Here is a 13,223-nt window from a genome sequence, read left to right as displayed (position 1 = left end):
AACAGGAACAAACAGGAATAGCAAGGGACAGGCAGAATCATAGTCAGGATACAAGCAAGAGGTCGAGGCAGGTGGCAGACAGGGATAAACAGGGTAACAGTCCAAACGGTAACAGGCAGAACAGACAGGGAAATGCTCAGAAATGCTACAATAGTAAACAAGACTTCGCGGGGAGGTGGTGTGTGTGACAGTCCTTTATAGTCCTGGTAATGAGCTGCAGCTGGGTGTGGTGAATAGTGTAATGACTGGTGGAGTGAGTGCAGGTGATTGGCAGAGAGGATTATGGGGAATGTAGTCCGGGAAGTGACAGGAGCAGACGGTGATTGTGACAATACTAATCTGGTATTCTTAAAGTCTGCTAAATTGGAACAACTAATTTTGTACTTAATGCATTTTAATTGTGTGGAAGTACTGCAGAGGTTCAACTAAAGATATACTGAATTATATCTGATTGTGCTAAAGTGGAACTATTGCAAGTATACTTTAGGTCAGTGTTTCTCAACTCCAGTCCTCGGGACCCACTGCTCTGCACATTTTGTATGTATCCCTTATTTAACACACCTGATTTAGATCATCAGCTCATTAGAAGAGTCTGCATGAACTGAATTGAGTGTGTCATATAAGAGAGACATACAAAATGTGCAGAGCAGTGGGTCCCGAGGACTGGAGTTGAGAACCACTGCTTTAGGTACACTTTAAATATCTTGCATTTAAAGACTGGTATTATACAAAGATCATACAATCCTTATTAATTATAATATTAAAGCACATTTTAGGCATAATATTAAGAAAAATGCATTGTGCAATAAAGACAATCTAAATAAAGTTAAATTTTAAATTTTATGTCAGTATAAGTGATATGTAAATAATTATGTGGATGGATTTGAAGTACTGTATACTTAGTATGAAATATATGTAATTTAAATAGATTTTGGTATAGATTTTTTTTTATTATTATTATTAGGGTAGTCTTATTGTTTAAGTTTTTTGTTATTGTTGTTGTTGTTGTTTTGTTTTGTTTTCTTTGTCAAAACAATCCCCATTCACACGGATCAGCGAAAACAATTAAAAATGCTGTGTTATTCATGCCAGGCCAGTAGTTGATGTCACTTTGCCTGTAGGGTGCTTCACATTTCTTATTTGTGCATCTTCGTTTACTTTCCTCGCATTTTAGCTCCACTCCGAAGGAAGGATACAATGGAATTAGAGAATTAAGTTGTCCTTCAAAATGGCTGAGTTAGATTATCACTTCACAGTTTTCAAAATACGCATTTGTAGTTTACATGGAGATGATAACGGTGTATACGCAAAGTTTTATCTTAGATGTGAATTAATTGATTTGATAGCACTAAAAAAAGTCACATAAAGTATATTATTAAAAAAAATTAAGTTCTGTAATAAGTAATCTTTTTGAAAGCATAATAAAGTGTGACCTAGAGGCGACCAATCTGCCCCTGAAGGATCACTTCAGTCCATTAGTGGATTCAGGTATTTGGATATCCATTACCTGTCTTGAATTGTGGCTCAATGCATTCAAGCTCTGGTATCCATATGACCCAGCTTAGAGTGAAACGAACGGAAAGGCTTGTGAAAATTAACGACCAGGAAGAAATTAGTAGAAGAGCTCAAGGGATGAAATCATCTCCAAATAAAACACTGAGCCATGGAACAGCACTTTTGATGTATTACTTTCTAATAGATCTAATACACACAGCTTCACTAATAGACAGCTTCACAGTCATTTTCCCTTCTGCTAGTATAGTCCTGTAATCTCAAGGGTAAGTGGCGGGATTCACTGTGTGCACGTGCAGTGACTGACTTAATGTAGCACCAGAAGAGACATAGAACTTTCATCACCTTGTAGACATGCAGCTGAAGCTTGGATAATTTTCTCTGTCTGGCTGATATAGAAAGCTTCTGATAGGAGATTTTGTCCGGTTTTCATAAAAAGCATGAAATATCAAGAAATAAAGAGAATGCAAAGAGGCCTTTAAAATTCTGAGAGTAACGGATATGGAGTGGAGGTCCTCGCCCTCGCCCGGCATATTTCTTTAAAAAAAAATAATAAAAAAAAAAAGGAAAAAAAAAGGAACCTTGAAATTATTGGAGATACACTTATTAATTATTAAAATGAATTGAAACGAATCACATATACAGTAACACACCATTATTATCATTATTTTAAATAAGTCTCTTCTGCTCACCAGGATGTACAGTATTTATTTAATTAAAAATACAGTAATTTTGTGAAACATTATAACAATTTTAAATAACCATTCTCTATGTGAATATATTGTAAAATGTAACTTGTTCCTGTGATGCAAAGTTGAATTTTCAGCATTATTACTCCAGTTTTCAGTGTCACGTTGTCCTTCAGAAATCATCTAATATGCTGATTTGCTGCTCAAGTTTGCTCTGATAGTAGAAAAAAACAAAACAAAACAAAAAAAAACTCAATGTATATATTTACACCTCAGATTCATTCATTTTTAATCACACTTTTTGTAAAAATTCAAGCTTACTTTTACAACCCTAATAATAATAAATCTGGCACCTAAGAATCAAATAGGGCCCTATTTTTATTTGTCTCCCACATAATTTATTTATTTGATTATTTTTTATTATTATTATTTTTATTTATTTATTTATTTTTTTTCTGTGGGATTGAATCCAAATTATGAGGAAAATTCCAATTGGAATCCTGTACACATTCCTTTAGTCACACAACAGAAGAGGACAGACAGGTAAGAAAGTTTAAACAAATCTTTATTGCAGCTGAGGTCGGAGAGGTACAGGAAAGCAGCATAGGTGAGTCAAGGGCAGATGGAATAGCAGATGAAGCTGAGTAGTAATGTGATATTTTTTCTTTGCAGATGCAGATAGGGAAGTGGTGGCTGGTGAACAGATATCCAGACAGAGGATGACTGAAGACAGATGATGTATGACAGAAGACTGGATTCATTGATTTCAGGCAAGGCAATTCAGGTGAGTAAACAGAGCAGTGCGTTCTTGAGAATGACGAATGCTTAAATAGGGTGGCTAAGTGATGATTAATCCATAACAGGTGTGGATGATTGCTGAAGGAGTGCAGGTGAGTAGAAGGAGGAATAATGGGAAATGTAGTGCTGAGAGTGACTGAGCTGGTGACTGTGACACCTTTAAGATTTTTGACTAGGGCAGAATTATTGATTTTCTTTTTCAACTCACGGTCAGTACTGAATTATGTGGAGAATTTATCCTGATTTGATGGATGGCATTGATTATGTTAGTTTAAAGGATTTTTATCCAACAAATCTGCAAACTGCAATTTTTGCAGATTTATCTTGCAAAGAAAATAAATAGCATAAATAAAGCCATCAAGCAGTAAGTTTATAACCTTTACCCGATAATTTATTCATGCTACAATGCATTTTGGGGGTTGAGTAATCAACTATTCCAAATGTACTTGCAGACTTGCGATTACCACCACGTGAAGGCCATTGTTCAGTCTGAAATTATTTGTTCAGACCACTCTGTTAGGACTACATATTATGGAATATTTTTTGGTCATACTGTTTTTGTTTTTTTTTTTATCTTAAATTCTAAGGTACTCCTTATTATCCATGACTCAAAAAGCCTTCTGAATGTTCCTTAAACACTCTCAGTTTCATTGACAGTTTGGTTTCTTGGTCCCAAGACTAAAGACTTGATCGTCCTTTTGGGTGAACCAGATGTGCCCTACATAAACATATGACCTAGACTAGCAACAGGCTGGTAACAATAGGAAACTGTCAAATTATATAGTCTCCTATGGTCTGATCCCACATTATAGTGGTTTAAGAAAGCCACTACATCTCTACATGGAAAGGTTTGGATCTGAACATCAGCTTTGTCAACACTTAGTATGAGAATTTATGTTCTCATACTTATCGACTTCAAAACAACATGAAATTACAATGTGTTTAACACATGGTGCATTCAAATCAAATACTAAGATTCTTCTGAAAGAGACACAACTTGGCTTTGAAGAGGGTAGTTCATTATCCATTTGGATGTGACTAATCCATGACTGCGTTGAGTTATATGAAAAGAATTGTTGCTTTTTATCTATGGGCACCATTTCATCAGTTTGTAAATGCATGGTAGCCCATAATTTAACAGGCCAAGGGGTTTCAATGGTACAGTGAAAGGTGAGAGCACAGTTAGGTGACTAAAGCTAAAAACATCTGAATATGAAACACATGATCTGATGTGGCTTAGAGAAAAACCTTGAGAGCTAGATTTAGCAAGTGTATAATATTTATGAACGTGTGGTCAGTTATGGCAGACCCTCTGGTCGTGATTGCACCTGGAGTCAGGCAGTTTGACATCACTGGATGTGGAATGTTTGGTTTTGCACCAGCGCTTGAGCAGAGTCCATCAATCTGTGTCCGTGAGCTGGCTCTGAAAACCATTAACACAATAACACTAGAAGATTGAAAATGACATTTATACCTTTTCCTCTACATTTCTCGAGACATGGGCACACAACCAATAGAGAGAATAAAATTGTATAATGCGCACTGAGATATATTCAAATGACATGTTCATAAATGTTATTGTCACAACAGGGTATAGACAGATTGAAGAAGCAGGCAGATGATGCAGTATAAATGCAAACTTTAATAATAATCCACAGATAATCTACATATGAGGGCAGGAAAACACACCTTAACATAAACGTGACCAGACAGAGAATGAATGTGGTGGTACAATTTAAATAGGAACTCAAACAAGATAAATTGAATACATCTGAAACAAACAAAGTCATAATGACTAAAACCATAGCAACCAGGAAGTGTGGGAATGTAAGCAAAGGAAAACAGGAACTGAAGAAATACAAACTGAAAGTCCATGAACTAAACTAAACTGAACATAATGGTGACAGTTAATCTGGATTGCCGAATGACGTAATATACATAAAATGTCTAAATTCAGGAAACATCTTATAAATGCAGCTAAAATATGTTTTCACATTAAATGTCAAAAACCAATGCTATGGCAATAGGCATGGAGGCTTTCTAACCTTGATGTTTTTACTTAATGTTTCACATTTTATGTATTGGAAAACATGTCTCTACAAACATTTTTGCAAAACTCTGAACACTAAAACAACAACAACATTTATTCTTTGTCACAAACATTTTTAATTATGGGGCAGATGTTAGATTAGTAAAGACTTATGTAACCTGAAAACACTTTTACCATAGTGCATGATTTGTACATTAACACATTTAATGTTTGCATCACATAACAAGCTCCATTATTATGGTTTTTTTGATGTAGTAAACTTGCTCTGTAGCTCACCTGGTACAGCATTGTGGAGCGTTTGAGTACAAATCCCATGAAACATGAGTCACGATAAAAGAGATCAAAGACTTGTAGTATCAAGCTAAAACAGCATGGTTGCTTCAGCAAATGTGTTTGTATCTTTTTTCTCTCCAATGAACCTGTGTTGTGTATAACTCTTTCCCTGCCATTGCAATCCATGTTTTCACTGTTGTACGATAGGAGGTACTGTTATGGATATTGTGAAATAGTACAGCATCTCAGAAACCAAAAACAAGCTTCTTCCCTGAGACTACATTGGTGCTGAAACCTGGAAAAAGGAGGGACATGCTGTCGGAGAGCCCTCACTGCTGAGGGTGATCACAGTGCTGAGTAGGTCAGACAGTACAAAAGAGCAGTGACCATCAGTGGCTGTCTGACTCGAATGTCACCTTTCGCCCGAGGCCGGAGCTGCCATCCGCCATGATGGGGAGGAGCAGGAAACTGGGGGCTCGCTGCTGTGCACCCGAAGCCAGAGGAGCTATCGCCATCCACCAGCTCCGGAAGGAGGAGTGACAACTTTATGTTGGTGTTTTTTTTTTTTTAGGTTATACAGCAGTCGTCCATGAGGGGCTGCCGCTTTACTTTTGTTTTGATGTTTTTGTTTATTTTATTATTATTAAAGTTATGTTGAATGTTCATATGTTGCACCGTCTGTGTCGTCACCAACACATCAAACCAAACTTTATTACCGTAACACTTCAACCGTTTGCACTATCAAAATAATTCAAATTGCTCCTGACAGTAGACAACATGCGCTTTCCACAATATTGTCGTGAGGTGGATGAAAGGAGGACTCAAGTTGCGGTGAACAAAAATAATATGTTTATTCAGGATGAAACCTGACACACAAAAATGAAACAGTCAAAGTAACAGGTGACAGTTTGAGGAAACTGGTGGCTCTCGTGGTATCTGCGCACACACAGCAGATAGTGGCAGGAGAGACCACTGAGAAAGCAGGTGACAGGATGACCCAGCAGAAGACAAGTACAAGCCCAGCAAGAGAAAATGACTTCCTTGAAAACTCCTCGTCTAAGGGTCCTGAACACAAAATCAAACAGGTGAGACACAGAGCAAAAACGCAGTGCAGACATGTAACATCCACGCGACATGAAGTGATCAACTGACAACAAGGGGAGACACAGCTGGGCATATAAAGGGTAGAGGGAACGAGCGACAGGTGTGGGAGATCAGCTTAAGCAGCTTGATTAAGCACAGTAGCGCTGATTACTCCAATCACGAGCTGCCGAAAAATGACAGGACAAGACAAACAACAGGAAGAGCCGGTGTCACACCCTGAAATGTGACAGAACCACCAGAGCAGGACTCTCTCTAAGTCCTGGCTGGCTCGCTCAGCCTGACTGTTCATCGGCGGGTGATAACCGGAGGATAGGCTCGCCGTCGCCCCCAGCTGTCGACAAAATTCTGTCCAAAACCTTGACACAAACTGGGGACTCCTGTCAGAAACCACGTCTACCGGGAGGCCATGAATGTGAAAAACGTGGTCTAAGACAATGACCGCTGTCTCCCTCGCTGAAGGTAATTTGGGGAGGGGAATAAAATGAACCGCCTTCGAGAACCTGTCCACCACGGTATTGCCACTAGACAGGGGTAGGCCCGTGACAAAGTCCATGGCTATGTGTGACCAGGGTCTTGAAGGGTTTGACAGCGGTCGGAGTAGCCCTGCTGAGGTTCGATTAGAGCCCTTACCCACCGCACCCTCTAACCAGTGACGCCACTCCTCCAATGCCAACTTAACAGCCAGTAACTCTCTATTCCCAATGTCATAATTCCATTCCGAAGGAGTAAGACGATGAGAAAAGAATGTGTATGGGTGTACTCTGTCGTCCGAAAGTGACCTCTGAGACAAAATTGCTCCCACTCCTAACTCTGACACATCCACCTCCACAATGAATTGACGAGACGGGTCAGGGTTAGTGAGAATCAGAGCCGAAACAAAGCAGCTCTTTAGTTTTTCAAACGCCTTCTGAGCCTGCATTGACCAACAGAAACAAATTTGTGTGGAAGTGAGATTCGTCAGTGGTAGGGCGACCTGGCTAAAGTTCCGAATGCATCGTTGGTAAAAAATTGGCAAACTCCAGAAATTGCTGAACTCACACTTTTCCACCTTAGCGAATAAACGATTCTCGAGTAGCCACTATAACACTCACTTGACGTGCTGAACATGGTCGCGCTTGTTCTGGGAGAAGATCAGGATGTCATCGAGGTAAACAAATACAAACCGGTCGAGCATGTCTCTGAGCACGTCATTGACGAGTGCCTGAAAGACCACTGGGGAGTTTGAGAGTCCAAAGGGCATGACCAAATATTCAAAGTGACCTGTAGGGGTATTAAAAGTGGTCTTCCACTCATCCCCCTTCCTAATCCGAACCAGGTGGTAAGCATTGCGTAAGTCCAACTTCGTAAAGATGGTTGCTCCCTGCAAGAGTTTGAATGCTGACGACATAAACGGCAAAGGGTGGCTATTCTTTAACGTGATGTCATTCAGCCCCCGATAATCTATACAGGGACGCAATGATCCATTTTTCTTCCCCACGAAGAAGAACCCCGCCCCGGCCGGAGAGGAAGAAGGACGTATTATACCTAATAGAGAATCGCTGATGTATCTCTCCATGGCCTCCCTCCGGAGAGCGAATATAGGCACCCCTTGGGTGGAGAAGTGACAGGTAATAATTCTATCGCACAGTCGTACGGGTGGTGCGGAGAAAGAGATGAAGACATGTAACATCCACGCAACATGAAGTGATCAACTGACAACAAGGGAGACACAGCTGGGCATATATAGGGTAGAGCGAACGAGCGACAGGTGTGGGAGATCAGCACCGTAGCGCTGATTACTCCAATCACAAGCTGCCGAAAAATGACAGGACAAGACAAACAACAGGAAGAGCCGGTGTCATACCCTGAAATGTGACAAATATATGGCTTATTACAGACATTTCTTGCTTTCCATCAACAAGTGATGGCAGCTTTCTGGGAGAGCGGGAAGGATGGATTTGAACGGAGAGATACAGAGCGCAGCAGGTTAGAGAGTTTTGGATTGCATAATTATAAAAAAACAACCAAAAACATAGCAAAAAAAGAAGTACACAGCACAAGAGGTGATTTGGATTATTTTTGATGAGACTTGGGAGGAGACTGAGCGAGACTCTTTCGAATATGGTGTGCGTATGTATATGTATGCGTGCATATGTATGTTTTAAAAAAAGTCTCCTGAATGAAAACTGTGCAACCCAGTGTCACAAAAAGACTTGTATCTATGTATTTTAGTTGGATTTTCAAGTTTGAAGTGTTATATTCTTTTGATCATTGTTTTTCTCTTTTTTTCTAAATAAAAATCAGAAAATGTATTCTTTTTTTTTTTTTTAATTCTATTAACAAACTCACCACACACTAGTGATGGGCACTTTCGAAATACTGTTTCCTGAAGCTTCAAAACCTTTACAAATCTTTTGTTTCGAATCAGTGGTTTGGAGCGTTTCAAACTGCCAAAGTCACATGATTTCAGTAAACGAGGCTTCGTTATGTCATAACTGTTTCTAAACATTTCGAAATTTCAGTGGTTCACCGCTGGGGGCGATCTCTGTGAACCCATGAACTATGCAAATTCACTGAGATCGCCCCCCAGCGGCGGAACATTGAACAAGTGTCTGTCTATTACTTGAGTATTAAGTGTCTAAAAGTGACAATTACCTGATCTCTGAAGAGTTTTACACAAATGTAGATGTCTTAATGAGGTATTTGTATAATTTAAAGGAATAATAGTAGTTAATAGTCTCTGTTTAGCTGACTTATCCATAGAATAAACAAAACAAGCCCTGAAAATTGATAAAAGAATACATATTATACAGACACTTAATATTTAATGGTATTAGATGATTAGTTAATTCCATCTTATAGATTATACTTTCAATAAAACATTTGCAATGGATTTTGTAAAAGCTGTTTTTATGCATGTTTGGCATGAGTTTTTGTTGCATTTACACTGTTTTGACCAGCAGGGGTCACCAGCATGTGGTGTATTGAGCGCTTCGAAACAGTGAATCATTTTACGAAGCAATTGGTTCAATTGATTCGAAGCTATTGAAAAGCTTTGTTTCTCCCATCACTACCACACACATCAATGGTCAATAACTGTAATTTCTTGAAAGCTATTTGTTTTCTGGAAAAAAAAAAAAAAAAGACACTTTGCACTTAAAGAAAGAAGCACATTCTGTAGAATTTTATAGTCAAAAATACAAAATATATGAAAACAACCTATTTAAGCTTCAGGTTCTAAAGGGTTAACTTTGTTTGGGATGGAGAGGTACAAGTTTTAACCACAAGCGCAAGTTCTTTTACTTTTGACTATTGATTTCGATTTTGACTATGCCACCCTTGGGAATTTCACTCAGGGAAATGTTATTAACACTGAGCGATTGTTACTAGGTCACACAGGTTTGACTTTCTTATATGAAATTGTAGGCAGAAAACATGGGTATAATATAAAAATACAAAACTTTATTGATACCTTTATTTTGAAAAAGGAAAGAAATCACTTATTTAAAATAGCCTCAGTGATTTTTCCTATAACACTATAATAAAGAACAGAAAGAAAGAAGGGAAAAAAAAAATATATATATATAAAGACTTAAATTTACACATTTCACAAAAATGGACATAAATTATACCAAATTGCAAGGCAAAAACTTTAGAAAACCATTCTACTACAAGGACCTTGGCCACCTTCTTAGTTCATTGGTCCCTAGTAGGTGCAGCCAAGGTATACTTGTGAAAACATTTTCAAGACAAGAACTTGAGGGCTCCAACACCATGAAATCTAAGGCAAAAATCTCATTAGGCCATGCAGTCAATAAGTGTCCCATGAAGCTACCAGGGGCTTGCTGGACACCCTTAGCACACTGGCATCTCTCACAGTAACACCGCTGATGCACCAGTTGGGTTGTACGCTCCACCCCATGGTACCTGTATTGTTGGTGAAGTTGGGTCAATACTTCAGACTTGAAACACTTGACAATAAAGCACATCATTGGTCTCCACCAGGTGATCCCACTGCCAAAGCAGATTTACCTGAATCATCAATCCACATTTGGTGGCTTGCTGCAACACAACTGATACAGCTGCACCCAGGGACAAATCTTGAATACCTTCCACCACCAGAAGACTTTGTTGTGACAAGGCATCAGCATTGAGGTTGCTCTTCCCTGATCTATATTTGATCTCAAAGTTAAAGGCTGCCAACTGGGCAGCCCAATGCTGTTCCATGGCCCCTAACTTCACCCAGGTCAGGTAGCTAGGAGGGTTATTATTGGTAAAGACTACTCACTTATACCCCAGTAGGTACTCCCTGAACTTTTCAGTCATGGCCCACTTGGCGCCAAAACTCCAGTTTCATAGAAGTATTGCACTCAGTGGGCCTAAAGCCAAATACACTTAACCTAAAAAATATATATGACTACCACAAGCTAGGGGACAGACCTTAACTTGCTGCTCCTGTGAGAAATCCACTCAGGCTAGTGTCCACCTCCAGAATAATTAGTGAAGAGGTAGTGAAAAGTCAGCATAGGCAAGCACTGGGACTGTGGTAAGTTTACCCTTCAACTCCTCAAAACTACTGTGACACTGCAGACCAGGCTCCAGCAAAATCCTGGTACCCATGTTTTGGGTGCTTTGGAGCTGCTAGCTCAGCCAACCTATGGGGCAGCTAACCTAGCAAAGCTCTGCACAAAACATAGGTACAGTAGTTATTAAAATGTTCAAATATCAACAACCGATACCACACAGCGTGTACAGTACAATGCTTCTGTCAAAGGAATGTTGACAACAGAGTAAACAGAGAGCAGAATGGATATATCAGAGAAGGATGCCTATGAAGTAAATATATTGAATAAATGGAATGTTAAACAAATTACATATTTATGCCTTCATACAGTAGTAGCTAGCAAACCCCAAAAATGAACGCAACTCTGCAGCACTATTTAGACAAGGTCATTATGAGACTGCCTAAATCTTACCTAGATCTGTTATTCTATGAGATCACATGACCTAAGTACTGCACTTCCTGTTTGAAAAAGACACACTTGGATAGTTTGACTTTCAACCCTTCCCTTTGTAACTGACTTAAAACGACCTTCATCCAAACCAGATGTTGGTCAGCCGAAGACAAAAAAAAAATGTCATCCAGGTACAAGAGCAGAGACTGGCACTGATGTTACCCAAACAACCATTCCATCAATCATTGGAAGGTTTCCTATGCTGTGTGTGGAAAGTTTAATTTCAATTGGATCAGATTCCTGTGAGCAAACAGATGACTTTTGGATTGATTTAAAACAATAATACCTCTTGAGGAGAACAGGGTACATTAACATACATTAAACACCACAGAGGAACTGCTTACTGTAACGATCTTTAGCGATATTACAAGTATTTAATCAATCAGCTCAAATCATGGGTGAAATATATATATATATATATATATATATATATATATATATATATATATATATATATATATATATATCGACCCAAGAGGGAATTATGCACATATATTGTGAATTAATTACAACGGATTATAATCAATTACATATATGATTAGTTCTAGTTTAATAGTTGTTTAGAAAAAACTATCCTAGTTTGTCCAGCAAACCATTAGTTTTCTCATGGACTATTATGAAATATATTTTATTCTCTGGCCACGAGAATAAATTCCTATTATGGCATCAAAACGTAAAGCAGTGTTGCAGAAATGAAACGTAGAAGTGACTTGGTTTTCTGAATGACAACAATCGAGCATGAATATAATGTATTTAATATATGAAATTGATAATACAAAGGTTATACGGCTAAATAGACACAAGTACTACACATATATAGAAAACGAAAGTAAAGTCAAGAAAACAGAGGTGATCAAAAGAGTGGCAAATTACAAACAGTTAACCTTTGAGACCCAGCAAGGAAACTCAGTTTACACAAATCTTAAAAGGTTGTTACTTGCATGAGTTCAGTCAGTGTGCTGTAGTTCGTAGAGTATCAGTGTGCTTGGCTTGGAGCGATTGGTCCTTTTCAGGAGGGGGGTGTTCTCCGGCGGGTTTTCCAAAGCAAGATTTAACTTGAGCATAAGATAACCGGAAAATGAAGAAGAGAGTCCGTCTCCTAGGTGATGGAGGATGGCAAAGGCTTGACAAAAGAAAAATTCAGCGAAAATGCAACGAAAAGACGCATGTCATTGTGTTTTAAGGACAACAAACCAGAACGCCTCCTTGGGACCGTCCGCCAATGATATGGGTGCAATGTTGGCGGGCAAAACTTTTCTTTGTCTTGTCTTGTGGCTTGATTTGCATAATTTATGAAGTATCAGATCGGAGTGTACTTTCTTCAAAGTACCATCAAAAATAGAACAATGCATTTTACAGTGATGTGACATACATTGTTGAATAGGGCATAAAGAGAGCTTTACAAAGAAACCAAACTTGTCAGGCAGCAAAAGCATATAAGGGAAGATACAGTTTACCGTTTAGAATGACGTTAACACAACTACAGTCATAGCTAAGCTTATACACTAGGGATACATACATATAGCTTGCAGTACAACGGCGGGTACACTTGGCATAGTCATATTTTGTACATATAATCTTCATGCGTGTTTGTGTGTGCGTCTCTATGTGTGCGTGTACGTGTATTGGAGTTTTTTAGTGCTGTCTGGTATGTGGACACGTGGCTTGCAGTAATTCGATCCGAGTTGACCACGATCGTTTGAAGTCACAAGGGAGATGTTCAGGAATCTATCAAAATAGTCATAAAATGTGTCCGGTGAGCTGTTAGTGCCCGCCAGGCCGGAGCCAATGCGAGATTTACAA

This window comes from Megalobrama amblycephala, linkage group LG2, assembly GCF_018812025.1.
Source record: "Megalobrama amblycephala isolate DHTTF-2021 linkage group LG2, ASM1881202v1, whole genome shotgun sequence".
Classification (NCBI taxonomy): Eukaryota; Metazoa; Chordata; class Actinopteri; order Cypriniformes; family Xenocyprididae; genus Megalobrama; species Megalobrama amblycephala.
The sequence above is the reverse complement of the archived record's forward strand: the minus strand, read 5'-3'. Positions refer to the sequence as shown.